Source organism: Hipposideros armiger, unplaced genomic scaffold (assembly GCF_001890085.2).
Source record: "Hipposideros armiger isolate ML-2016 unplaced genomic scaffold, ASM189008v1 scaffold_39, whole genome shotgun sequence".
NCBI classification, from domain to species: Eukaryota; Metazoa; Chordata; class Mammalia; order Chiroptera; family Hipposideridae; genus Hipposideros; species Hipposideros armiger.
The window spans coordinates 2,172,042-2,198,514 of record NW_017731389.1 but is presented as its reverse complement, the minus strand read 5'-3'; positions in this window follow the sequence as shown (position 1 = coordinate 2,198,514).

Below are 26,473 nucleotides of genomic sequence, written 5' to 3'. Positions count from 1 at the left end.
TTTTTTTTTTTTTTAGCTGAGCCATCCTGCCACCTGTTGTAAGCTCAGAGGCAGCTCAGCTCGGGCCCATGTGGGAATCAAACCGGCGACCCTATTGCTCAGAGCTCACACTCTTGAGCAAGATCTTAACCAACTGAGCCACTTGGCCAGCCCAGAAGTTCTTGATTTTAATCAGCTCCAATTTAACTTTTTTATGATTAGTGCTTTTTGTGTCCTATATAAAAAATATTTACCTTTCCCAAGATCATGAACATGGACACACATCACACATAGTTTTTCATCTAGCAAATTTCAGCTTTAGGTCTATATCCACTTTGCATTAATTTTTGTACATAGTGTGAATAATGATTAAGGTTCTTTTTTTTAAAATGCAGCTATATGTTCCAGTATCATTTATTGAAAAGGCTAACTGTTCCCACTCAATTAAAGAAGGACCTTTTTTATAAATCAAGTGACTGTATACGAGTGGGTCTATTTATGGCCTTTCTATTCTGTTCTATCAATTCATTTTTCTATTCTTGTGCCACTATCACATTATCTTAATTATTGTAGCTTTATGATAATATTCCAGGAGGGGGGCTAGAGATTGAATTCAGTCATGTGATCAATGATTCAGTCACTCATGAATACATAATGAGACCCAGATAAAAACTCTGGTCTCTGAGGCTTGGGTAAGACCTTCTCTGGTTGGGTGGATGACGTGTCTTCAGGACAGGGAAGCTTCACCTTTGGAACCCTCCTAGACCTCACCCTATGTGTCTCTTCACTTGGCTGGTACTGGTTTGTGTCCTTTATAATAAAACTGTAATAGAAAGTAAACACTTACTGATTGCTGTGTGTCATTCTAGCAAATTATCAAATGTGGGGGGATAGTGGGAACCCCTGAATGTGTAGCCAGTGGAACAGAAGTGTGGATTTCCTGGGAACCCTGTAGCTTATAGTTGCTGTCCAAAGTGAGGGGAGTTTTGTGGAGACCTGAGCCCTTAATCTGTGAAGTCTGCACTAACTCCAGGGAGAAAATATCAGAATTGCATTGCAGGCACATGCACGTTAAGGATCGTTATGTCTTTTTAGAGAATTGGTCCCTTTATCATTATGCAATGCCCCTTCTTCATCCCTGATAATTTTCCTTGTTCTGAAGTTGGCTTTGTCTGAAATTAATATACCTACTTGAGATTTCTTTTGATTAGTGTTAGCATGTTCTATCTTTTTCTATTCCTTTACTTCTAATCTATCTGGGTCTGTGGGTTTCCTGTGGGCAACGTCTAGTTGGTTGTTGTTTTTCTGTTAAATTGCTTTTGAGAATTTTTGTCTTTTAATTGGCATATTTAGACCACTGACATTTAAATTGATTATTAATATAGTTGGGTTAATAGCTACCATATTTGGAACTCTTTTCTATTCATTGCCTTTGTTCTGCTTATTATGTTTTTGTCTTCCACATGTCTACCTTCTCTGGTTTTAATTGAGCATTTTATATGATTCCATTTTCTCTCCTGTCTTAGCATATACTTCTTTTTAACGTTTTTTAGTGGTTGCTCTACATTTTGTAACATACATTTTCAATGAAGACAAGTCCACTTTCAAACAACACTATACTGTAATATTATCACTTATTTCACTTATACATAAGCTATAATCATCCAATACATTGTTGCTATTACTATTTTGAACAAACTATTATCTGTTAGGTCAATTACGAATAAGACAAATTAAATAGTTTATTTTACCTTCATTTATTCCCTCTCTAATACTCTACTTTTCTTTATGGAGGTCTGATTTTCTGACATATATCATTTTCCTCCCCTCTGAAGAACTTTTAACATTTCTTGCAATGCAGGTCTATTGGCAACAAAAATTCCTCAATTTTTGTTTGTCTGAGAAAGTCGTTATTTCTCCTTCACTTTTGAAAGATATCAGAATTCTAGGCTGGTGTTTTGTTTTGTTTTTTAACATTTTATTTTACTCCACTCTCTCCTTACTTGTATGGCTTCTGATATAATTCGTTTCCTTATTCTTCTGTTGGTAAGTTAGTTTTCTTCTCTGGCTTTTTTCAAGATTTTCTCTTTGTCTTTGATTTTCTGTAGTTAGAATATAATATGCTAAGGTATAGAATTTTTTTGGGGGGGGCGGTATTTATCCTGCTTGTTATTCTCTGAGCTGCCTGGATTCTGTGGCTTGGTGTCTATCATTAAATTGGAAAATTCTCAGCCATTATTACTTCAAATAGTTCTGTCCTTTTTTCTCTTTTTTTCTCCCAATATTCCCTTACATATATGCTATACCTTTTTCAAAATGTCTACCATTTTTAGATTCTGTTCTATCTTTTTCATCCTTGTATTTCAGTTTTTGAAATTTTTATTGACAAAAAAAAATCTTACTTCAAGCTTCCTGATTCTTTTCTTGGCTGTGTCCAGTCTGCTGATAAGCCCATGAAAGCATTCTTCATTTATTTTACCAAGTTTTTGATTCTCAGCATTTCCTTTCGCTTCTTAGAACTTTTAATATCTCTGCTTACATTACTCATCTGTTCTTTCATGCTGTCTACTTTTCCTCTGAAGCTTTTAGCATATTAATCATAGTTATTTTAATTCTTAAATCTCTGCCATGTCTGCATCTAGTTCTGATGCTTGCGTTGTCTCTTAAGACTGTGAGTTATTTTGTCTTTTGCCTTTAGTTTGCTACATCATTTTTTATTGAAAGCCAGACATGATGTACCGGATAAAAGGAACTGAGTAAGAGAGGCCTTTGGTGTAAAGTTTTATATGTATCTGACCAGGAGTTAGGTGGTGTTTATCGTCTGCTGTAGCTGTGGTGTCAGAGACAAAAATTTCCTCTAGTGCCCTGTTTTTGTCTCCCCTTTTGTTTTGGGTTTTCCTAGAAACTTCTTAAATAGGGTCTGAGGCCTGTAGTTCTTTTAGCTGTAATCCTCTATTATTATACAGGAACTAGATTGATGTGGTAGTGAGGTGGGGGTGGGGGGAAGTTTTCTATAGTCCTATAATTAGATTTCAGTCTTTTAGTGAACATGAGTTGGGTATTTCCCTTTCCCCAGGGTGGTTAGGGTTTGGTAAAACCTCAGTAGATTAAACACTTGTAAGTTAATTTCCCTTGAGGGTAGGTCTTGTTGAGAACAGAGAACTCTGGGCATATTTCAAAATGGTTGCTTTTCCCTTCCCTCTGCTGGAAGCATGAGGGGATTTTTCTCTAGTCTTCACTGTGACAAACTGATAAGATGCCTGGAAATAAAACTCACAAATGTGTGGAGGCCCCCTAAAACTAGGCTCCTCAGAATTTTTAACCCTCATGCTTGTGTCCACTGAGTCTTCAGCAATTTGTCAATTACAATTTAAAATACTCCTACCAACACTAATTACATCGAAGAGTTTCTGCTCCTGGGTTTCTGTTCCATGTAAGCCACAGTTTTCTATATCCACACCCCTATCTCTCCTGTTTTCAGGACAGCAGTTTCCCCTATGACTTCAATTCTCTGAGGGATCTAAGGAGAGTTATTGATTTTTAGTTGGATCAGCTTTTTTCTTGTTACGAGGTCAGGAGCGATGACTTCCAAGCTATTTACATGTTGGCCCAGAAACCAGAAATTCACCAGGTCTATTTTTGAAAGTTAAATTAAGATAGTGAACCACCATATGTCCATATTCGCAGGAAGTAGTATGCCTTTACATCGGAACCCCTGACTATATTGTCTTAGAATCCTGGCACTTCATCTAGTTGGTTGAGTTTTCAAATATCCCATAGGGAGGAACTGCAGAATCTGACCAGCCCACATACAGATTTCCGCTTTTACCACTGTTTCTATCACAGCAATGACTATATTAGACCATGTCACATGGCTTGTTCCATGGCTTTTCCAGTCCAACGTATCCCTGCCTACAACTGCCATAATGCTACTCATAGTTGAGACTGCAGTAGACTTTTTGTTTTTAATGTCAGTGTCATGATGTGTATATGTACTTCACTCTTGGACTTCTGAGGTCAGAACTGCCCCACTTACATGTATAGCCAATGTTCCAAAGTGAACCCATCATGCCAGGGAGATCCTTTCATCAGGGCATCTACAAACCCATATTTCCCTATCTTCATGGTACATTCCCTCTCACTTGAGCTTCCTTTCCTATAAGTAGGCCTCACTCAGGACTACCTCAGGTCATCAGATCTTCAAAAGGGAAGGGTTTAGGTTTAGATCCATTTGATGTACTCACTTGCAATGCAGAGACTAGTTCTGTATTCCAAGAGATATATATAGAGATAGAGCTAGTTAAGGCTGCTGTGGGTGTTAGAAGACTACCCCGATGCTGGAACTAAATGGCTTGCATTAATTAGCACAAAGCTAGAAGTGCCTGGGAATTTTCATCTAGCCTCCCCCACCAACAGTGGCCCTTTACTGATCCGGAAAACCCAATTCCCTTGCGTCATGTTGGACAACTATGAGATGTAATTAACACTCCAAGGCTCCCCTGTGGGATCAGAGTGAAGCTGCCTCATATCCTGGCTTAGTTTCCTTCCTTTCCTTGTCGTGTTTCCTCCACATCCTTACCCATTTCCCCTGGAAGCATTGCCCTAACCAACTGCTTCCACATGGCTGTCATCACAGAGCCTGCTCCTGGGAAACTCAAGACACTGTCCCAAGGGTTCAAGGTGGTGAATGTCTTCTTGTCTTACATTTTCTTAGCCAAAAGAGTCCTGCTAACCTACTCCAAAGTGATCTACTTTCTCTAGTTGAAGTCGCTGACACTGGTTAAATGGCAGCGGCTCCTACAAACAAACTTTTCTGTTTCTGCCCAACCAAATTCTTTGCTATTGGCTCTTTCCAATCTTTTTACTTAATATTTTTCTTGTGACTAGCCCCTTAGAGGCCTGAAAAGGTTAGGGCCCGCAGTCGCCAAATAATTCATTTGCTTGACCGCTATATTCAAGGAAGCTTGCATGAACATTTACTCTGAAATCAGTTAAGACTTTCGAATCTGGCCTTTCCAGCTTCTCCTTTTCTCTCTTAGTGCCTTCATTCAAGCAAAAATGTTACTCATCTCTCTCCCCATTTGCCCAGTCAAAACTTATTCATGAGAAATGATTAAACCAATTAGTGGCTGAAATGCAGTTTTTCTTTCCTTTTCCTTTCTCTCTCTCTCTCTCTTTCTTTTCTTCTTCTTCTTCTTCTTCTTCTTCTTCTTCTTCTTCTTCTTCTTCTTCTTCTTCTTCTTTCTTCTTCTTCGTCTTTTTCTTCTCCTTCCTCGTCTTCTTTATTCTTCTTCCTCTTTTTTTTTTTTTTGCAGTGGGTTTTGGGGAATTTTTATGGTTTTTTTTTCAATTGCAGCTGACATATAAAATATTATATTAGTTTCAGATGTACAGCATAGTGATTATATAACTTACAAAGTGATTGCCCCAATAAGTCTAGTGCCCACCTGACACCACACATAGTTATTACAATAATATTGACTATATTCCCTATGCTGTACTTCACATTCCCATGATTGTTTTTATATCTGGCAATTTGTTCCTACTTTTATTCTCTCAGGAAGGGATGGGAGGGGAAGGTCAGTGTATTTAAAATACACTTTTTTTTTTTACATAATGAAAAGCTCTGGATGTTATTCAAGGTATTTCAGGGACCAGACAATAACATGAGGAGAATTTTGGAGCACAGGGGCCCTTGAAGGTACCCCAGGCATCTGTCCTTGTTGAGTGAAAGCTAGTTGTAGGCAATTCCTCATTTACAAAGTTTGTAGATTAATCACAGTGTAAATGGGAGTAGCTCTCTCTGGATGGACCTCCCTCTGCCCCCTCTCTGTATCTCAGCTGGTGCTGGTAAAAGCTCAGCAACAGGTAACTTCAGCTTCTGCTCAGCAATGCTAGTGGCCAGGGATAGTCTACAGGTATGGTAGACACGGCATCAGGTTCAGCAGAAGACAGAGACTTGGTTCAAATTGTGGCTTTGCACTTGGTAGCTGTGTGATCTTAAGAAGGACACTTAACCTCTCTGTGACTCCCCCAAAATATAATAAAGACAACGATACCTTCACAGCCTGTTACAAAACATAAACATGAGATCAAGCATGTACAATGGCTGGCACCAAGTAAACACCTAAGGAATATGCATCCCTCCTTTCCCTCTGTTTCACACGTTTCAGCAAATGACGATGGGTTTATCTGAATCATTTTCTGCTTCCCTCGTTCAGAAACTGACCCCCAGTTAACTCCCAAAATTAACATTCTGGAACATCAAAATTAGAAGTCAGTTTCCTATCATCTTGTTCAACTTATCCATTTTGCAGATGATGAAACTGAGGCCTACTAGGTTTAGGGGCCTTGTTCAAAAGCCTGCTGTTCATCCTCTGTTGCTCTCTGCCCCACACCTCGTTAATTATCACCTTTTTAAAGTTTGTGTTTACGAATCCTGGCTAACCTTTAGCTGTTTGCCTTTCCAGTATTATTTTGTGAAGCATTGCCACATGGGGTTATTTTAGGTCTTTTGCAGTAGTCTCCTAAAAGGGTCATGCTGAGGGTTCCTCACAGCTCACCAGAGGTGCCAGGCTGGTGCATGGCCACTGACCATGGGTCCCAGCTGCTTCTTTCCTGAGAGAGGGCTGTTCTCTCTGGGCACATTTGTCCTCGGGCAGAAACACATTCTTTCATGGCGGCAGTGCTGAGGCTGGTGGAGACAGCCTCCAAGAGACTAGAACAGTTCATTCGGTTTCCTGGCCTCTAATGGGTGGCTTTGCTCTGGGGAGGTAGCCTGCCCTTTGTCTCAACCCCATGGTCTGTTGGAGATCCAGAGATACAGAGGAATATCTTCAAGGCCAGAGGACTCAAGCAGCCTCGAGAGCTTCCTCGCCTGCCAGCTTGCCCTTTTCCACAAAGCAGCCCCACCAGTGCTCGGGGGCTCCCCAGTGTCTCCAGTGTCCCCAGTATCCCTCCTAGAGGGATAACATTGTGAAAACGGCCCAATAAGTCAGGAGGGTCCAGAAGCCTCCAAAAGAGTTGTCCTCACAGTGTGGAATGCTGTTAAGTTCCTACAGGCAGAACAGGAGAGACCCTCGGAGACTTGTCAAACCACAGCACCCCATTGCAATGTCACCCTCACTCCCTAGCTTCTGGGAGAGCCCTGGGAGGAGAGAAAAATCCTGAATGTTGGCAGGTAGGCAGGTAGACACATTAGGATCTGGTTGGGGGACAGAGGACAGGCTGGGAAAAAGTCCCCAGGTGACTGTGATGAGCTTCTCCCACTCCCCAGGGGAGCTGGATTTAGCAAATAAAAAGACAGGCCACCCAGTTAAATTTCACTTTCAGATAAACAATGAATGCTTTGTAGCATAAGTATGTCCTATATGATATTGGGGGCATGCTTATACTAAAAAATGTTGTTTATCTGAAAGTCAAATCTAACTGGACATCATGTATTTCATTCATCTGGCAACTGTCCCATCCTCCCCTCCCCCAGACAGGAAAGCGACATTTTCAAATGCAATTCTAAAAAAATCATGCACTCACTGTTAAACACGTAGAGAAATATGAAAAATAAAATTATAAGTAGTCATAATTTTACTATCCAGAGTTGTTAACCAATGTTAACATGTTATTTTTTTGTTTATTAAATATGTGCATGCACACACACACACACACACCTGTGTATGTGATTTATTGTTAGTTATATATTTATAAAATTTGGATTATACCAAACATCCCAATATTCAGTTTTTTGTTTTTTCTTCCAATATTCAGTTTTATATTTTGCTTTTTCCCTATGACATTATAAGTATGTATATATACATACATATAATATAATGCTTTATTTCACATTTCCTGTCATACAGTAGGTGCTCAGTAAATATTGAAATAGAAGTCTGCTTTTTAGGGATTTATACTCCACCCAATTCCAAAAAGTTTTGAAATTGTGTACAAAGCTACATATATCATTAAAACACAAATATAAATGAGGAAATCAGAGAAAGGGAATGTGAAGGAAGGGAAATAATATAAAACTAGGGTGAAAGCGAGTGGTTAAAAACCCTTAATGAGTAGTTTTGAACAGAGGTGAATTACAAAGTCTTCTACAATAGCAGCCAGTGAAAAGAGTGCAAAGGTCATTTGCTAGATCCACAGAAACAAAATTAAGAACAGCCACAAGAAGCCAGTGGCTCGGGAAAAGGCTAGCTTTTTCTACTATTGAGTCTAAGCCATTTTTTTATGGGTCTTCATAAAAAGATTTTCCATGAAACAGTATATAATAACATTCCTACAACAGTAAGGTTGTGAGTTTCAAATGGCTATTTCTTGAAATACCCTGGGAGCATTATCCAGGCATATCTGAGCATAATTCCATCAAGATGCCCAGGCTGGGGTGAGGTGGGGGAGGCACTGTATGCCATTCTGATCCACATCTTGCTGGGGACCACAGTGTAGGACAGTAGAGGGACTGAGATGGGGGTGGCCGGGATGCCAGTGTTTGAGCTCCGTGGGACCAGGTGCATGCAGGCGTTCGCACATCTTTGGAAAGGAAAGGAGTAACTCAGAATGCAGGCGATGCCTCCCTCTTACACCTGCGTTGGGCCATCTTCTGCCCTCCTGGAGCAAAATGATGGGAAGGGGAGAAGGCCTCCACAGAGGAGGGATTTGTAAAGGGGGATCTTCAGGAAGTGCTATAGTAAACACCTCATATTTCAACTCTGTGAAGAAAGAGTCTCCTGGCAGACAAGCTCATGAAATGTGCAGTTAGTGATGGGGTCGTCCTGGGCCTGCACGAGCTCCATCAGGGCACCCCATTTTCTGGGCCACAAAAGCATGCTCCTGACTGACGGCTGACATACGAGGTGATAGGCAAGGAAATGGTTTCCTTTGGCTGCATATGTGTGTGTGTGTCCCAATTTACAGCTCCCCTGGAATTAGCAAGGGCAGATGACTTCACTGCTATTGCATAAATATAGACCCCAGTGGCTTTTTCATGGAGGAGAACCCTTGATTTGGAAGACAAAATCATGGTGAATTCAAAACAGAAAAGTAACGTCTCTTTTAAAAATATTGTTATTTTTGAATGAATCGTAAGCATGGTTTACATTCACTGGCTCTACCAAGATCTGAGTGTCCAGATGTAACCTGGGCTATGCTCTGAGGCTGTCGTGCACTTGAGAGTTTTGTCTTTTGCCAAGTGCATTGTCTTGTTGGATCCTAACATTGCCTGTAGATGGGAAAATGGGGGCGTGGCAAATGTTACACAACTTCTCCAAGGCCATACAAGGTGGCTCCTAACCCCGTTTCCCAACTTCTAGTTGAGACCTCTTTCCATAGGATACTGTCGATGGAGTACCTGACACTAGCAACAGGAGTCAGTAACTATTCATTTTCCCACCTCTTCTTATCTTCCTCTTCTCCTTTCTACTGAAGGGACACTCTTAGATTGAGGGCTGAGGGTGTAGCTGCTTCCATGGTCTTACCTGTTATTTCTGCTTTGGTAAGATGTCTGCTTTTCCACCAGTCGCAGCTGGAAATGCTCCAAACACGCGTGCTTCATAAAATGTCAAGGAGGGTTGTGGAAGGTTGTCGAGGCTCAAGTGTACAAAGTTGGTGTTGGAATCCCCTCCTACCCTTCTGACCCAAGCTTGTCACTGACTGTCTGCCCCCAGACCTGCCCCCATGTCCCTCTTCTCCACACAGCATTCCCAAAACCACCAAGGGTTTTGTTAGCGCTCACATCTGAACTGGGAGAAGTGAAACATCAGTGTCACAGGCTGTACATTCCAGTGAGGAGTACGAGGCAAGAGACACATTCATAAATTCTCAGACAATAAGGTCAAGGAAATACCAAATTCTACGGGTGACACTAAGGGGTGGTGGTGGAATTTATTAGCGTGATTATAGTGCTGAATTTAAACTGTTTTCAGCTTAGATTGGAAAGTCAATAACCATTCACTGTTTGGGGTACTTTCTATGTGATCAGGCTCCTTCCACTAGGCATGTCATTTAGTAATTATTACAGGTTTAGGAATACATTCGGACTTCAAATTATGTACATATTAGTTTTAGGTGCTAGTGTGGGGAGGGGGGGTAGATGGTGGGGGTAGAACAAATCCACAGTGTCAAGCAACACTGACCCTAAAGACATTATTCTCTAAGCAAATGTCCCCTGAAGGTCCATCTGTTGAATAAACAGACCTAGCTTGGGGGGCGTGGGGGGTGGCCTGGTGCTACAAAGAATTATGAAAGACACATATTTATAGCCATTTTTTTAAAAAATGCAGAAGAACACAAATATCTATAGACGACTCAAGGTGAATAGAATGGGGACCAAAATGCAAATTGAGCAGTGCCTCAAACATGGAAAAAGAGACTAAGGCCCTTTCAAAGGATTTCACCATCAAGGCTTGGAACAGAGAAGGTTTCTCCTTCTAGTGACCAGAAAACTCTATTAGCCAGAAAACGCTATAAACCATTCCCTGAGCCCTAAGGATTTGTCTATTTGCAGATCCTGATCCCTAAGTCTCCTAGTCAGCAAATTCCCCAACTATGATTACTTCCGATGTATGCGCTCATTTCTCTGCCTTTACTCCCAAATAGTCAACATCGATTTGCAACATTAATGAAGTAAGTACCCAACTATCCTTGTTCATGAGCTATTACCTCAGTATCGATTGTAGCCTTCATTGATAATTACTTGAATGAGTTGGGCTACACTGAACTTTTATTAATTTTCTGTTGTGATGTTCATTACTAAACTTCACTGCAATCATGTAACAATGTAAACTCCCCACTGTGGCTAACTGAACTGTAAAATTCCACTGGCCATTCTCCAAGCCTGTTTATCCTGGAAAATAAAGAATTTGGTATTGTTACATTCAATATCAGGAGTCTAGGCCTCGATTCTGTGGGAAGAGAGTTGTGACTTTGGCTGTGACAATAAATAGGATTTGCTAAATTATTTGCCTTCACTGTTATTTCTGAGGACGTGTGTTATCATCCAGAGGCTTGATTGTCCCCCTCCCTGTGCTGCTTATGGAAACAGTAACTCCATGCTACTGTAAAATTATATTCGTTCTTCTGTCTCCCTTTTGTTGTTGTTGTTAAATTTAAGGGTGGGGAAGGTGCAGTGAGTTGGAGGAGATTATGCGGTTTTAGGAATTTTCATTTCCTTCAGCTGAGCCTCCCTGTAACTAGATTTTTTTTTTTGCCACTCTTGCAAACAAAGAAAATCTCTGATTTCAAACGTCTTAAAATAATAAGCAAAATATACTAACTATAAAGACCCTGTTGGAAATGGAAGTCAGAGCATCATCACGAGGGAGCTGTTAGGAAAAGGAAGGGCTTGCTCCCCAGTACACATTTGGGTATAATTTCTCCCAGAGGCACATTTGGATATCACCTCCTTCTCACAGGCAGACCTCAGAAATCAGATCAACTTCAGCCTTTGGTTCTTAGAGAGCCTCACACTGGCCTCCCTTCAGCACTGTCACATGCCCTTGACTGTCTCTGACCATGTTGGGACTGTAAACGTGCATGTTGGCTGAATTACAACGCTCTCGGAAAATGGGAAAATGTAATTGTAGGGTCACTCTTTCTGTTCTATGGTTGGAGCCAGTTGAGTTTGGGAGCTGTAAGGATGAACAAGCACTTTTCCCTTACCCTTTTAGTTTTGGTAGCCAGGACCTGTAAATTGAACTAATGAAGGACAGATTAATAGGAAAAAATTCATATATATTAAGTTTTAATTTTATGAGCATAGAGGCTTCACAGAAAAGAAGTCAATACTGAGGAAGCGGTTAGACTTGGAGGCTTATATACTATTTTAACAAAGAGCAATAGATTGTGGAGAAGTGACTAGACAAATTAGAGAAGGGTTTTGGCTTCTAAGGATGGTAAATTGTGGGAAGGTAGATATATAAGGAAACTAATGGTAGGTAAGGGCCATTTAGTAAGGCTTGTTTATTCATCCCCATCTCAGTGCTGTCTCCATCTCTAGGGATAAGGACTGTTCTTTCCTTCCTGGTATGGGGGAGGGGAGGGAACACTTTCACATAGGATAATTTATGCTCTGCTCTTAGGAAGATGGGGGAAAGCAGAGAGCCTCTTGTGCCCACCATTGCTCAATTGCCCTCAGCTCAAAATAATCATTATACCAAAGTGGTTTATTATGTGGTGGAATATTCTGATCGCCTTCAAAGGTGATTCAGACATGTGATAATATGGTATCTGAGCCAGAGCAATGAATGTAATATGATATAAAATTGATTAGAGTTGGAATTTACTTTATTATGAGCTAATAAAATGAAGTCACTCCTGTGGTTTCCTGGGATAATAACTGGTACAGCACAAAGGGAGGGGATTAAAAAGCTTATCCATAAGGAAATGTCGAATTCTTGGTCTTGCTGCTCTAGAAATATATCCAGTGAATATCCACAAAAGTTTCAGAAAAAATACTGAGTGGCATCCAACAAATTCAACTTTCGATTACTCAGGCTGGTATAGCTTTTGTTTGTTATATTGACTATTACACACTCATGGGAAGTCAATGAGAAGAAAACAGGCTCCTATCAGAAAGGATGTTTTGAAAGAAAAAGGATGAGTTTCCTTTGAGTACAATCATCTTTGCCTTGTATGTAAGGCTATGCAGTGTGATGGGAAATGTCCTTCCCTAGGAATTCAAATTCTTATGGCTTAATGTCTCTAGGCCTCCTTGTAAAAGGAGGCATTTGGTCCGTATAACCTCTGAGGGACTTTCTGTGCCCTGAAGTGCCACAATTTTGGTCTTGAGACACTGAATTGCACAAAGGTAAAATAGTGGGAAAAGTACTATGCTTTGAGTTTTCCTTCTCCCAGCCAGGTGTGTGACCTTGGACATGATACTTCATCTTCCTAGGCCTCACTTTTCTCCTCTGTATCATGAGGCAACCTGTATGATCCCTTCCACTTCTCAGGTTCTTCAATTCAACGTGGTAAGTAATGGCTCCTGTTAAGGTTACTCCTATGTGAGGCTTGGAGAGGCTACGGTCCCCAGCTACTCAAACACTAATCAGGTGTTACTGCGAAAGTGACTTTGCAGGGATGATTGACGTCTACGAGCAGCTGATTTTAAGTAAAGGACATTACCCTTAATAATGTGGGCAGGCTTTGTCCAACCCATTGGAAGCTCTTAAGAGCAAACACAGGTTTCTTGGAAAAGAAAAAGTTCTGCTTCAAGACAGCAGAATCAACTCCTCCCTGAAGTATCCAGTTTGCCAGACTGACCTATGGGCTTTGGATTTGCCAACCCCCACAATCATATGTCACATGTACACATATATCTTATTGGTTTTGTTTCTCTGGAGAAGCCTGACTGATAACAGCTCTCCAGGTGAGATGGGAAGTTTGCGGCCATCAAACAAAGATGTACTGACATTTCTTCTACTTTCTACAGTAAGAGAGTAGGGATAAAAAACACAAAGCACAGGTTATCTCAGTAAGTATACACAGGACACAAATATTTTTTATTCTTGGGCCTACACAGCTTGTTTGTTTTGAATTAGTTGACATTTAAAAATACGAATATATCAGTTAAAGTGTGAATTTCTCGTTCCCTTAAATAATTAGCAACCTGGGGCTTGTATTCCTGTAAGGAAAAATCAGCTTGAACTAAATCCTCAAACTGGGTTACTTGTCACCCTGGGGGCACTCAAAGACTTTCCAAGGAGCATCAATTTCCAGACATTCAACTTCCACATGTTCTCATTTCTAAAGCTGATCTGCTTGACAACCTACCTCCTTGCCTTCTGAGCCTTGCGTTCATCCTCTTTTTCCTCACTCCTCTACAATCACCCTTTTCAAACTTTACAAAATGCGGTAAATACAAAGGTACACCACCCACGTACCCCTTCAACATAGGACTTGCTGCCAGTCATGGGTTAGATAGGGAACCCCAAAAGATATGTCTACGTGGAACCTCAGGATGTTACCTTCTGTAGAATAAAGGTGTTTGTAGGTATAATTGAGGTAAGAATCTTTTTTTTTTTAAAGATTTTATTGGGGAATTGGGGGAGGGGAACAGCATTGGGGAATCAGGAAAGGGGAACAGACAAGTTGCTGTCCTTTTGTTCTTCAGTGTAGTTGTGGAGGACGTCGCTTTACTGACCCATGTTGGTATTATCATTGTGCTCTTCCCAGGTGAGGCAGATTGCTCGCTGGCCTCTGAATGGCCGCTCACGGAGGTTCTTGGCAGCTCACACCGGCTGCTGGCAGCTCACGCCAGCTGCTGGCTGCTCACCCTGGCTGCCGCCCACACTCGGTAGCTTATGTCAGCCCACTGCAGCAGGGGCTGCAGCCTACACTGTCCCTGATGACTCACAGCAGCCCAGCTCCAGGTTGAGCTGCTGTTCAGCATCTTAGCTGTAGAGCGCAGTGTCACTGGCCCTCATGTGGGATCTGAACTGGGGCCCTGCTGCTCAGAGCTGGTGTCCCAAGCCAACTCCTAACCAATGTGCCACTCGGCTGGCCCAAGATAAGAATCTTGAGATGACATCATCCTGGATTAGTCCTAAATCCAATAATGAACGTCCTTCTAAGAGACAGAAAAGTAGAAAACAGACACAGAGGGAGGCAGGGGCAGAGCTGCACCTACGAGCCCATGGACGTATGGAAGCTCCACAGGGAATCAACCTTGTTGACACTTGGATTTCGAGCCTCTGGCCTTCAGAGCTGCGAGAGGATACTTTTTGTAACTTTAAGCCACCAACTTTGTGGTAATTGGTTATGGCAGGCATGTACTACTAATACACTGCCTACCCCTCTGTGGAGAGCTGCTTCAGGGTCTGCCTCAGCTGCTGAGAGCCACCCTGTTCTAAGGCCACACTCTTCCTAGGACAGCCCTATGTCTGGTGATGTAGCCTGTGGCATATAAAGACCTGCCATGTCAGCCTGTCACCAAGACAACTCTAATGGGCAGTGTTCACTTCAGAGCTTCCTACTGGTCTGGCCCAGGCTTCACCAATTTCTCCTCTGTCCAGGCTTACTTGTTTCCACCTCCTTTTCACAGGTGTTGATCTCTAATAAACATCTTCCCTTCCCCCATTCTGTCTCAGTGTCTTCTTCCAAGAACCCAACCTGCCATGTAGAAGAAATGCACACCTTTCACCCATTTCAAGCCTCACTGTGGTGGATTGCCCTCAGGAGGTTACAACTTTCTGGGAGACAATAAGACAAATTGAAATATTGATGTTGATGTTGCTGTGATGAAAAGGTTCCTGTTCCCATTTCCTTATTTGTATAAACCAGGATTCTCAGCTTTTATATCTATAAACACTAAACACAGGAACAGTTTTTGGTGTTGAACCCCATTTCATTCTCTTATCAAGTACTAATCATCCATGTATATATGAACTAATGGAAAAAATAAAGCCCCATCTATCTCATATTGATGTGCACTTTAAATAAAAATTTAATTTTATGTTTAATAATTATTCATAAATATTTATAAGTATATTTAGGTTGTTTTCACTAATATTTCCAGGAGAAAAAATAATTAATAATTATGGCCTTATGGTCACAGGAGATAAACTTTCAATTTGTATTTTTATGTTGCAAAGAAGTATGAAAGTGTGATAAATAAAAGACTTTAACTCAAACATTACATTTGAATAAAATTTTGTGGGGGAAGAGGAACTCAAATATGAGTTCAAGGACAACAAGGAAGTGAAATTTCTGCTTGTCAAATAAGAACTTGTGTAACTTTTTTATGGTTAATGGTGCTTATCAAAGTGCTATGAAGTTTAGATTTTATTAGAGTGATGTAATTTTTTTTATTTTGAAATTCACTATTTACAGTACACCATTAATTATTTTTTAAAATAACTACTAAGATTATGATTAAAAAATTTAGATGGTTACCTAAGAATCTGATAAAGGGTACGTAGTTTTCCAAAAAATTTTTAGGAGGTTCATGAGAAAAATGTTTGCCTGCCCCTTGATTTGTGTTGTCTGCTGGCACCTGTAGGCATTTCAGTCTGTGACCCCTGCTCTAGCTACACAACTGAGTATCTCTGTGCTAAAGCCTGTGTTACTCCCCAGGGGCAGTTTCTGGGAGGAATATCTCCCCCAGATCTCTGAGGAACCAACATACCTGTCAGGGAGAAAGGAGCTGTAATACAGAGGTGGGGTAGCTTCTCTAATTCCCACCAAAGCTCTTTAAAAGCAAGAGCACAGGAGAATGCTCTAAGTGGCAAGAGAGAGACTGACTTACAAATTTCCCCAAAGGAATTTAAGAGAAGCTGTCCCTTCGGCACCCTACCCCTCACCCCCTCACCTCTCAGCTTTCTCTCGCTACCTTCTGTATGAGATTTCATTCCATGCTGAAGAGAATGAGCTATCTGAGGAGAATATATTAACTTTGCACCATTGCTATTCCTTCCAAAACAATAACTGTAACTATAATGTAATAATGACTGTCATTTATTGCATACTTACTATGTGCCAGGTGGAAAAACGAATGGTCTTAACAGTTGACATCAGAATTCCTCATAGGAAGGGAATTGTCATTTGAGACTCTCTTCATAAAAACCCTGTTAGGGGCTGATTCTAAAAATCATCCAGAAGAGGCATAGGAGAGCAAGACCATTTTGGAGAAAAATTATGGCAAATAATAACCAGCCAACACCTTTATTAATGCTTACTATGTGCCAGGCACTGTTTAAGTTGTTTATATATAGAAATTTATGAAACCCTCACAGTCACCCTGTTATTATCCTTATTTTAAAGATGGGGAAATTGAGGAATAGAGAGATTAAGCAATTTATCTCAGTGCTATTAAGTGGTAAAATGTCGACTGGCTGCAGAGTCTCTGCTCTTATCTACTCCGCCGTATTTACTCCCTTAATCACTGTGCTATGCTATATCAAGACCTTTTCATAAAACAATAGTAATTACACCAATACAGTGCCATTTTATCATACAGTAAGGAAATAGAATGGAGATGGGAATCAGACCCAGATATAGAAAATTAACATATGATAATTAGACATTTCAAATCAGTAGGCAAAAATGAAAATAAATTTCTACTTCACACCTAAACCAACTTATATTCCAGATGGATCAAATGTATAGAAATGTAAATGTATCAAACTTTTTAAGTTCTAAGAGAAAACACTGGAATATTTTTATAATGTTGGCATTTCCTTCAAGGCATATGAAGCCCAGTATCTCTATTAAAAAAAAATTTGTACTTTTAACTACGTATATAGTAAAAATTTCTTTATGAAAGAAAATACACTATAATCTAAGTTGGAAGAAAAACAATACTCTGAGAAAATAAATATTGCAAATATATAATAAACAAAGAGACAAACCACCATGCATAAAGAGCTTCTACAAATCAATAAGAAAAAACCCAAACTACCCATTAAGGTGAGAAAAGAAACACAAACGTGAATCGATAGAAAACCAAATGCAAATGGCCAGTAAACACAGAAATAGAAGCACAATCACATCAAAAGTCAAATATATACAAAATTTTTAAAATATGGGGTATCATTTTAAAAGAAAAAATATTAGCAAATATTAAAATGTTTGAAAATATAGTAGATGGAAAACTAAGATCTTTTTGGTAGTATAAAATGACAAGTCTTTTGGAGAGAATATTGGTAGTAGCTATTTCAACAAAAAATGCACATTCCCTTTGTCCTAGTAATTGTAGGGGCAAATTATCATGCCTCCAATGTTCAAGAACACAGAATGAGTCCACACTTCTCTCCTGGGTCAAGTTTCTGCATCTCATCCTGGTATGCAAGGCCCTCCATAATCTGTGGCCACTTACCCATCCACTGCTACTCCCCCCACAACAGCTTGTCACCCTATGTCTGACAGGTCTTACGTAGCACTCTGGTCCTCCATGTCTTTCTTCACGCTGTTTCATCTTTTCAAAGGGCCCTCCCTCCTTGCTTCTACCTCTCCCCCCTTGTTTCCAGGTTAAGCCCAAGCTCCATCTTCTTCATGAAGCCAGGTCCTTAGCACAGCCCAACACCGAGTAAGGGCGCAATAAATGCAAGCGTTTACTTTAGTAAAATAATAGTAATAGTAAAGATCATACTTTACTATTATCAACCCTTAAGCATCTGCTCTCTCAGGTGACTCCCTAATTCTTTTGGATGTGTTTTCTTTACAATAATGTTGAAAGTTTCTTGAAGACAAGAACTACTTTGAGCTTCCCATAAAAAGGCAGTACAGTTTACAGGGTTTTAATATCAGACAGAGCTGGGTTGGACCTTGATCTGCCATTTTTTTACCTATGTTTCAAGTTATTTCATCTGTATGCACCCGCTTATAATACACGCTAAATTAATTGTCACTATAACAATGTTTACCTGCTCTCCGCATCATATTTGACCCTTCCCATCAATGCCAAAATAGAATCAAGCCCATGGAAGGTGGTCAGCAAATTCTTCTAGCAAGTTGATTAGCTAGAGGTCCAAATTGTCATGTGTTCCAGATACATGTAGAAAAAAAGAAAAAAGAAATTGGACCACTTACACCACATACAAAAATAAACTCAAAACGAGTTAAAGACTTAAATGTAAGACCTGAAACCATAAAACTTCTAGAAAAAAACAAAAGTCAGTAATTTTTTGACATCAGCCTTACCAATATCTTTTTGAGTATGTCTCCTTGGGCAAGGGCAACAAAAGCAAAAATAAACAAATGGAAATACATCAAACTAAAAAGGGTTTGTATAGCAAAGGAAACAAGAAAATGAAAAGACAACCTACTGAATGGAGTAAGATATTCGCAAATAATACATCTAATGAGAGGTTAACATAAAAAATATATAAGGAACTCATACAGCTTAACACCAAGAAAACAAACAACCCAATTTAAAAATGGTTAGGAGACCTGAATGGCATTTCTCCAGAGGACATACACATGGCCAATAGACATATGAAAAGATGCTCAACATCACTAATCATCAGGGAAATGCAAACCAAAACCAGTGAGATATTATCACCTCACACCTGTCAGAATGGTTATCATCAATATTCAATAAACAACAAGTGCTGGTGAGGACGTGGAGAAAAGGAAACCTTGGTGCACTGTTGATGGGATTGAAAATTGGTGTAGTCACTATGGAAAACAGTATCGATATTCTTCAAAAAAATTAAAAATATAATTGTCAGATGACCTAGCAATACCACTTCTGGATATATATCTGAAGAAAACAAAAACACTAACTTGAAAATGACATATGCACCTCATGTTCATTGCACTATTATTTACAATAGCCAAGATATGGGTGCAACTTAGGTGTCCATCGATAGGAGAATGGATAAAAAATTATGAGATATATACATATTATAAATAATAGCATATTACTCATCAATAAAAATGAATGAAATCTTGCCATTTGCAACAACATGGGTGAGTTGAGAGGGTGTTTTGCTAAGCAAGATAAGTCGGAGAAAGATCAAATAGCATATGATTTCACTTATACGTGGTATCTAAAAAGAATGAACAAACAAAACAGAAACAGACCCATAGGTAAGAGAACAAGATGATGGTTGCCAAAGGGAAGGGGGTGGAGGGATGGGCAAAAAGAAAAAAAAAATTAAATTAAAAATAAAATTGCCATGTGTTCTCTCACATACACTCTGTGACACACTGTGTTTGTGCATATGTGTGTGTTTTCTCACTCATTCATTCACTCACTCATTTATCTCAGAAGAATTCCTTTTAGTTTGCCTTTAAGCAGGCTAGTAACTATTCTCAGTTTCGAACTAGCCAAAGAATCAATCTTGACTTGGTTGCTAGGAAACTCTGTCTTTGGAGCAGAAGTTAAGAATCAATTTCCCCATGCTTTAAAGAACGTATATTTAACTAAATGACTTCCTCAGAAATATTGATTCATTCCAAAAGCATTTAAATAATATGGAAAACAAGCAGAGCTTTTTTTACGTGGAAGCTTCATCTCGACAGTGAAGTAGACACAAGTTTCAGAAAAACGTATTTACACATATAATCCACATCTTCTGAGAAAAAATAGACTTTAATGTAGTAATAGGACTATTTATATAATGAACTCTCATGGGCTATTGCATAAATAATAGTTCCCGAACCGTAGGAATGTTTTAATGTGAAACTGCCTTGGTGAACTTTCATAAGAATTTGGTTTTGTGATTACATCAAAGGCTGAATTTATATGAGCAAATGAAGCTTTGTGAAGACATGAAGACATTTTCTAATGGAAGCCTCATAATTAGAAGCACATTTTCTCAAAAGATGTGTTTTGAAAATGCTCGTGCCTCTTCACGGTGCTAATGTCTTGCAAAGGATTCTCTTGGTCAGCAATGGGCTTCACAGGCAATTCTCGGACCTCAGCGCGCACTGCTCCAGGGACGGCTGCCAGCCAGCCTGTGAGATGTTTCTGCAAGAACTTTTGGCTGCCTTAGCTGCTTAAAGCAAATGTTTGTTTGCGGCAGTACGTGAATCAAATGCTTTTGTGTGAAAACACTTGCTAGAGAAACAAATGTTTGTTTTGGTAATCGACATTTGGACTGTTGGAACATTACCACTTAAGATATTGGTTTGAGAAATATACATTTAATTCGGAAAGCACCAGTTCGCATCAAGCATGTGACACAAATCGAGGCTGTTAGGAAATGAGGTTGAAATTGGGCCCAAATTTTTCACTTCTCTTTGTCAGATCCGACTAGGAAAGTGGTGCCTTGTTGTTTTTTTCGCATGTTGCTGTATAATGTTACTGAGCAACAGCATAAAAGAAAAAAGGGGTTTACTTCCTTCTAGAAGGGTATGACTTATAAATTATCAAAGATAGCAGCATGAGTGTATTTATCCAGTATTAATATTTAAATGCCATTTTCCTACTGAAGGTACCACATGCTCCATGTTAAACTTTTAGATTAGACTTAATACAAATTGATGTTTCTTAAATGGAAGGTTTCTCCTTACAGTTCACTTTTGATTATTCCAAAGTAACTGGCAGGAGGAAAGGTACAAATACCCCCAAAACAGCAGGTGATACAGAAATAAGCTTTGGCTTCAGAGAGTATTAAATTTTTAGTAGCAGAAACTAATTACGTTTTTTAAGGGAGAGAGATGTTCAAAAGGAAGCGTGAAGGACAAGAGGGTCGTTTTTATTTTAAATATATTATATTTGATCATAGATAATCCATAAATAGAAAGTCAAACTATATAGTATACTAGGGTTGAGCCTGAATACCATAGCAAAAAGTTTTTTTAATTAACTATTTTCTTTCTTTCCTGCATATTTTTAAGCATATTTTTAGTTCTGATGAAAGCCAGGAGTTTATGTAAATGCGTTTGATTTTTTTTACCACTACATTTGAGTTTTTCTCTTTTGTGAAAATAAACCGCAGGATTCAGATTCATCTGAAAATTTATGAGCTGAAACCTATAATCAAATCATTATGTACTTAATAATGAAATAAAATTATAGTTCAAATTCTTTGCCGCTGGCCTTAGTCCTATTTGATTTTTAGCTAAAAAAATAAAAAATAAAAACATCATATTTTGAAGCAGACAAGGAAGCCAGTATCAGTTCGGAATAGCCAAGTAGAAGGATTATTCGTTAGAATGTCAAGAAAAATGACTTTGTATCCTGAGTCCACCCATTGCTGTTTCCAGTTGTAAATTTCATTCCACTGTTGAGAAAGATAAGTGATATAATTCATGTATATTTGAAGTACTTTGAGCTCCCCAGAACTTAATAATTCAAAGTATTACAGTAAATTCCCATTTATTCTGAATCCAAACTACCAGAAAGCTGAAATAATGAGAATTTTTTGTGCAATTTATAAAATGGTAATGTCCCTGGAGCATTAAAAGATTCTAAATTCTTTTGAATAGTGACAGAAAGACTAAATTTTGTTCAGCATAATTTTCTGGTAAGAATGTTTGATAGAGTTCTAATTCTCTGAAGATAGTAATTAATCCATGTGTAGCCAGCCTATGGTAATTCTTCTTTTTAACTTCAATATAGAAACAGTATCTTTGCGTTTCCAGGAAACTTTGGCTTTGTATTTCTGGCCTAATCATACCCTAAAATGTACAGCACGTCAGAAATTTTACAAGTTTGATAACGGATCACATGTGTCCTACTTTATTAGCTATAAATGATTCATGTGGTTTCAAATAAGAAGCACCCACACAAGCTAACTGAAGGAAAAGATATTATTTATTACTATGATACTGGGCTCTTTCATAGAACCGCAGCCTGAGCTCAGGCACAAACTGAAACCAAGAACTGGAGGTTTGTGGAAATTTGTATTTTCTCTCTGCCTCTCATCTCTACTTCTCTTTGTATATCTGCTTCATTCTCTTCTCAATCTGCAAACTAATATTTGCTCTTAGTCCCTTCATTAAGTAGAAAGTGGGCCCTATGTGGTAACTGGCATTGGATCAGGCTTTGAAGAGACACCCATACTCTCTAGGCCTCAGTTGAATTGTAAGAGGAGAATAAGATAGGCCGGTTGGAGTCAGGCATCCACTCAGTCTCTCCACCTCCCAACAGCTGCATTCCTCAACACAAGGATGGGGAGGAGGAGACATCCATAGCCTAGGTAAATAATCAAACCCCATAAATAGAGGAAAGGGCAATTACCAGAGAGACAGGCTCAGTGTGAGCTGGAAGATCTACACCAACGTTTCTCAAATTTTTTAGTGTCAGAATCCCATTATCGTCTTAAAAATTATTGAGGACCCTAAAGAGGGTTTATGTGTATTATAGATAACAAGGTTTATCCTGTTAGAAATTCAAACAGATATTTAGAAATATTTAATTTTTAATTCATTAAAAAAATTACAAACCCATTATATGTTAACATGGATAACAGCTTATTAAAAACAACTATATTTTCTAAAATAAAAAGAAATTAGTGAGAAAACTACCATTGTTTTACATTTTTTGCAAATCTCCTTAAGCCTGGCTTGGTAAGAAACAGCCAGATTCTCATCTCTGCTTTTGCATTTAATGTTATGATATATTATTTTGGCTGAAGTATATGTAGAAAGCTGGCCTCACATAGATATGTATTTGAGAAAGGCTACAAATATCAAAGTTGGTAGCCTTTTCATATAATCATCGCTATTCTTTTTTGATAACACCCCAAAATCTGACAAGAGATAGTTACAATCTAGAATCTGAAATCACACCAATGGAAATTTTGTACTCTTTACAAAAGTATCCATTGATTTATCTTGCACTTTTTCCCATGCCTGGTTTTGTAATATCATGCATTGCTCATTTGGAAAATGTTGGTTGAGTTCTGCAAACGTTGATGCATTTCATTATAGGATACATAAAAACCACATTTTATAATATCACTACTGATCTCATGAGAAAAGTTTTAAACATTGGGAAGCTGTTACATTCTTGGTGGCAGATATAAGTTTTCCAATATTCTAATTTTCACCTGAAAGCTTAAAATTTAGCACTGGCAGCCAATACTGTCAATTGCATGACTTGTATGCATTTTGAGAAAATGTCTGCCAAATAACCAGGTCTAAATAACCATCATTTATCTGTCAGTTGTTCTTTTAAGTAAAAATGTTTCATTAAAAATAAAGAAAAGAAAACAAACAAACAGAGGCTAGTTGAACTCATAGCTCAAGCAATCACACAGTGCTTTTTTTGGAGACAACCATCATACTTTAGTATGCAGTGCTTTATACATACGTCCTATTTCATCAGACAGAATATTAAAAATACCTATAATTAAGGGTCAATATTTAATAAAATTAATATTTTTTAATTGATCCATCAAGGACATTAAACAAAACTATATATTTTTCCCCACATGGCAGTCAAAAATAATGACTGCTAATATAGTCTTGTGTTCCTGCTAAGACACAAGCAGTTTTATCTATTATTGCTTTTTTAACGTCAGTGCAAATGTCAACATAGTGAAGGCAAATTGTCTTTTTAGTGTTTTTATGAAAATAATTTTACTTTCTCATGTTGCTGAAAGGATCTCAGAGATCCCCTCGCTATCACTATTGCCAGGGATCTGTGGACCACACTTAGATATCCCCTATTATACACCACCCTGCTAAATATACATTCATATTAGCTGAAATCATTGAGCAAGCAAATATTATTCTTTTGGTATAACATCTTCTTGGCAACAAGAAAATGTATATCCATATTACACAGGAAAACATCACTTTTAAAAAGTTACAAACATGGCTGGCTGAATGGCTCAGGTGGTTAAGAGTGCGAGCTCTGAGCAACAAGGCCAGTTTGATTCCCACATGGGCCAAGTGAGCTGCGCCTGGCTGAGAAGCTGCTGAGCTGCCAACAGGTGGCAGGATGACTCAGCTGGTTAGAGCACATGCTCCTAACAAGGTTGCCGATTGGACTCCCGATTGAGATGGTGGGCTATGCCTACCTTCAACTAAGATTGAGCACGGCACCTTGAACTGAGTGGCTGGCCACAGGCGGCTGGATAGTGACTGGACTTGGAGCTGAGCTAGCTGTGCCCTCCACTACTAAGATTGAAGGACGACTACTTGGGTTCCCCTTTCCCAATTGCCCAACACTGTTCCCCTTCCCCAATTCCCCAATAAAACTCTTAAAAAAAAAGTTACAAACACATGATACATTTTTAGTAATCAGTCCTGGGGAGAATTTTAAATCTCAGACTGGTAATGTTGATAAAGAACCTCAGAAATGATGGAATTCAGTGGAAGACATACCCTGTTTCCTCAAAAATAAGACCTAGCCCGAAAATAAGCCATAGCATGATTTCAGGTGCCAAAATATGGCACCTTGGCATTCTGAACATTTTAAGCTGAAGGAGTTTGTGGAAAAGGCCCCTTCTCCCTGAAACAGGTCATAAAACCCTCATGTGAGGGGTGTGCGCCCTCCATATCCAGGAGAAATCATGCTACAGCTTATTCTCTGTCTAGGTCTTATTTTCAGGGAAACATGGTATTTGAAACAATAAATGATGTGGTTTCTGTTTGATGGATACTTTGCAGGAACAGAGAGGGCCATACATGGAGCCATGTGGCATGGCAGTTTTCCAAATCTCATCAAATTAGAAATGCAAGGAAATTCTTAATGCTTAAAGTTACCACAAACAGGTTTATGAGTTAAAATAATAACAATAAAAACAATAACACAAAACTAAATTTCAAAGGAGGTAGTTACCACATAGAATATTGATTTGAGGTCATCGCTGTGAGATCCAGGGCTAAAGAAAAAGTGATTTAATCCAGGCTCAACAATTTACTAGCTGTGTAACCTTGAGCAAGTGTCACTGAAATTCTTAGACTCATTTTCACATGTGGAAAATGAGAGCAGTAGTCTGTACCTCATTGTCTTGTTGTATTATGTGAGCAAATGTATTTAAAATAACGAATAGTACCTGGCACATAGTAGATATTTAAAATGTTATTCCTGTAAAAATTTTTAAGAGGTAGGCAGTGATAAGGCAGAGAAATTGCATTGCTTATCTTACAAGATGGTATTTACTATACACTTTAGAGGAACTATTGAAGCAAGAGTTATAGCTAATAAGCCAACAAAGGTGATAAAATATAATCATTAATAATAATAATACTCAGTTAATCTAAAAGAAGGTGAAAAAAGAGAAAGGGGAACAATGAACTGATGGAATCAGTAGAAAACAAGTAGTAAGATTATAGATTTAAACTTTATCATATCAATAATCACATTAAATGTAAATGATCTAAATAAACAACCCAATTAAAAAGCAGAGATTGTCAGATTGGATTATAAAGCAAGACCTTAACTATATAATACCTACAAGAAACTTGCATTAAATATAAAGAACAAATAGGGTTAAATGTAAAAGGATATAAAAGGCTGAACAGAGATGTACTAAACTAATATTAATCAAAGGAAAGCTAGAGGGACTACACTAATATCAAATGAAGTAGATTTCAGAGCAAAGATAGTGACAGGCAATAAGAAGATCATTTCACAAAGACAAAGAGATCAGTTCATTAGGATATATGAAAATCCTAAACTTTAATGAACCTAATAACAGATTTTTGAAACACATGAGTAAAACCTGATAAAATTGCAAGGAGAAATAAATAAATCCACAATTATACTGAGGGATTTCAATAAACCCTTTCTCAATAATTGATTAAAGAAGTAGATTAAAAAATCAGTACATATACAGAAGACTTGAACAATATAATCAACCAACTGAACTTAATTAACATTTATAGAACACACCACTCAACAACAGTAGGATGGACATTTTTTTCAAGTGCACATATGTGGGACACTTATTAAGAGAGATGTTCTGGGCCATAAAACAAATCTCAATACATTTAAAAGAATTCAAGCTATATAAAGTATGTTCTCTGACACAGTGGTAATAAACTAGAAATCAGTATCAGAAAGACTTGTAGAAAATCTCCAAATGTTTAGAAATTAAATAACACTCTTCTAAATAACCTATATTCAAGGCATAAAAGGGAAAATTTAAAAGTGTTT